Source organism: Spermophilus citellus (assembly GCF_964194105.1).
Source record: "Spermophilus citellus genome assembly, chromosome: 3".
NCBI classification, from domain to species: domain Eukaryota; kingdom Metazoa; phylum Chordata; class Mammalia; order Rodentia; family Sciuridae; genus Spermophilus; species Spermophilus citellus.
This window is the reverse complement of record NC_138184.1, coordinates 6,720,064-6,723,671: the sequence shown is the minus strand read 5'-3', so window position 1 is coordinate 6,723,671 and position 3,608 is coordinate 6,720,064. Positions and strand designations below refer to the sequence as shown.

The following is a 3,608-nucleotide window of genomic DNA, read 5'->3' as shown; positions in this document are numbered from 1 at the left end:
AGGGGTCAACCTGCAGCACTGGCCATGTGCCTCAAATCCACAGTGCATTTCACACATGGCTTCAGCTAAGAAGAAGTACATGGGGGTGCGGAGGTGGGAGTCAGACATGGCAGCCAGGATGAGGAACAGGGTCCTAAGCACTGTGACCAGGCACATGCACAGGAACAGTCCAAAGAGGAGGGGCTGCAGGACTGGGTCCTCTGGGAGGCTCATAAGTTGAAATCAGAGACACGTGTTAGATTTTGTACTTGTATACTGCTTGGACAATTTTGACAAGGAAAGAGGGTGTTTAAAAAGAAACACATAAAACAGGCACCCCTCATCCTGGAAACGTTTGAATTCAAGTATGCACAAGCAAGGTGCTCACGCTTTAGGTCCATCCACTCTCAACAATAATTCTCAATAGTAAAAAGCCCAGTCTCTACATACTCTTTGAATCTACTTTCTCCATCATTCACCCCTCTTTCCATACTGACTTTAAAGACATTGAACTGAGCAGTGTTAGAAATCCAGGAGCAGAGAAGAGAGAAGGAAGTTTATGATCACTATTAAATATAGCTTACTCTTTTGGAAAAAGTAAGGAATATGTAATGACCTTCCTTTCAGGGAAACCTTATTTTATTTTAAGGCTTTTGGACAAAGTCTTTTGATACGATATGTAACTCTGTGTGAGGACTGCTTTCCAGTCCTCACAACTAAATCAAGGGTGGTGGATCATAACCAGAAAGCAGCATGTGCCCCTTTTCTGCAAGGGGTTTCATCATTCTTTCATCTTCTCATTTGCTTCCTGTGTGGATTTGTGTTTTTTTTTCTTTAAAAAATATGGAGTATAAGGACTGGGGATATAGCCCAGTTGATAGAGTGCTTGCCTCACATATACTAGGCCGTGGGTTCAATCTCCAGCACCACACACACAAAAAAATCACTTTCAAATGTTTGGGGGCTGGGGTTGTGGCTCAGCAGTAGAGTGCTCACTTAGCATGTGTAAGGCCCTGGGTTCAATCCTCAGTACCACATAAAAATAAATAAATAAAATAAAGGTATAAAGAATTAAAAAAATATATGGAGTATAAAATAAGTATCCTTGTCTTTGGTTAACTTCAAATATTGTTAAATATGAATGAGTCAGCACAATATTGATTGTAGAACTGACCATAAATGTCACATTAGTGTGCAATGTACCCAGCAGTGATTTTAAAATCATAAATTGTAAGATGTTTCAGTCATGCTCACCACCATGGATAACACACACATGCCTCGACTCTCAGTCCCCATGGCTGACACTGTGCAGCGCTCTCCCCTCTGGCAGCCACACTGCATGTTGGTCCTTCCTCCATCCTCACCTCCCTCAGCAGTTACCTGTTTACACTGGCTCAGGTGGTCATGACTAAGGAGAGTGGATTCCACATGGCTGGTACCCAGGGGCCTCCCACCTCATCTTCAGGGCTGACATCTGTGTACACTCAGGTAGGGACTTCCTAAGACACAACCATTGTGAGAAGAAACACAGGATGGGGCCCACTGAACTGGAGCCATCAAGCAGAAAGGCTGGAGGCACAGGTTTGACCTTGGAGGCTCAAAGCATAGAACAGACTGGCAAAATAGGTGAGCCTCTCACAAACTCTAAGATTGTCCTACCAATGATGGTGGAATAAAAAGTTTGGAAAATGAACACCAAATAATGCTTTTCAGTAATTTTTAGTAAAAAAGAAGCCTTAAAGAAGAGTGAAATTATGGCATTTGCCAGTAAATGGATGGAGTTGGAGAATATCATGCTACGTGAAATAAGCCAATCTCACAAAACCAAAGGCTGAATGTTTTCTCTAATATGTGGATGCTAATTCACAATAAGGTGAGGGGGTGGGAGAGAAGAATAGTGTTACCTTAGATTAGGTAGAGGGAAGTGATGGGAGGGAAAGAGAGAGGATGTGGGGATAGGAAAGATAGTAGGATGAAACAGACATTATTACTATATGTATGTATGTGCCTGCATGACCAATGTGATTCTGCAACATGTACGCTCAGAAAAATGAGAAATTATATCCCATCTATGTATGATCTATCAAAGTGCATAAATGCATTCTACTATCATGTATAATTAATTACAACAAAAAATAATTTAAAAAAGTTTGTCAGTAATTAAAACAAATTTTAAAAAAGAAGATTATTTATTTCATCGATTTCCTCTATTTATTCTTAGAAAATACTACCTTCTTAAAGCCACATTCATTATGGTCAATTTAAATTACAAAAAAAGAAAAAAACTTGCCATTATTACCATTGTCAAATGCAAAGCTCAGTGGCATTAAATATAGGTATAGTTGCCAAAGTATCACTATCATCTATCTCCACCATTCCTTATCTTACAAAAGTGAAACTTTCTTTCCAATGTAAAAAAGTTCCAAACATTCTTTGCCAACAGGAGTTCCAACCATTCTACTGTAAAATTTGGTGAGAAATTAGCATAAGGCACATCTGAACAGGACCAGGTATGTAACTTTGCTGCATTTTCCAACACACATTGCAACCAGTACCACAGAAGCTGGGATTAGATTGCCCTGCTGTGAAGCTTCCAAAGAGCACCTTTGATACCCTTGTTCCTCAGGCTGTAGATAAAGGGGTTCAGCATGGGTGTGACCACAGTGTACATTACTGAGGACACCACATTCACTCTTTGAGAATGTGATACAGCCGACCCAAAGTACACTGCAGTACCTGTTCCTAAAAATAGGCAAAAAACTGCCAGGTGAGAGCCACAGGTGGAGAAGGCTTTGTACTTCCCCCCTGAGGATGGGATCCTCAGAATGGAGGAAATTATTTTATAGTAAGAGAAAAGGATCCCTGAGATGGGGAAAAAGCTATATAGGGCAAAAAGAACATACTTGCCAGTAGTAATAGAGTAGGCGTCAGAACAGGAAAGATTCAGAAGTTGAGAAGGGTCACAGAAGAAACTAGAAATTTCCAAATCCTTGAAGCTAGTAATTTGTAAGATCATCAAATTGTGCAGCTGAGAGTCCAAGAGACTCAGCAAAAATGATACCAAAATTGAGAAGCCACAGAGGCGAGGGTTCATAATGACTGTATAATGCAAGGGGTGACAGATGGCCACAAACCTGTCATAGGCCATCACAGTCAGAAGCATATAACCCATACAAATAAAAATGGCATAAAAGGACATCTGTGTCAGACAGCCCATGTAGGAGATGACATCATTGTGAGTTTGAATATTTACAATCATGTTTGGGACTGTGGTGGAGATGAAGCCGATGTCAGCCAAGGACAGGTTGGAGAGGAAGAAGTACATGGGGGTGTGGAGGTGGGGGTCAGAGCTGACAGCCAGAATGATGAGCAGGTTCCCAAGCACTGTGACCAGGTACATGGACAGGAACAGTCCGGAGAGAAGGGGCTGCAGATCTGGGTCCTCTGAGAGTTTCATGAGATGGAATTCAGAGACATGGGTTAGATTTTGTTCTTGTAGGTATGTTGGACACCTTTTGAAAAAAAGCAAAAAAGGTGTTAAAAAAGAAATACAAAAAACAGGCTCTCCTCATTCTGGAAATATTTGAATTAAAATATGCACAAGGAAGGAGCTCACACTTTGGGTCCAT

General features: G+C 41.0%; 1 pseudogene across 1 annotated transcript in view; it reads right to left on the bottom strand.

Annotated features, from left to right (window-relative positions):
* Nucleotides 1-2,548: 2,548 nt before the first annotated feature.
* Nucleotides 2,549-3,608, bottom strand: part of LOC308645786 (olfactory receptor 7E24-like) — a 23,741-nt pseudogene continuing 22,681 nt past the window's right edge. Inside the window, exon 2 of the transcript in view lies at nucleotides 2,549-3,491. The product of the transcript in view is annotated as an olfactory receptor 7E24-like (transcript). The remainder of the gene's footprint in view (nucleotides 3,492-3,608) is intronic.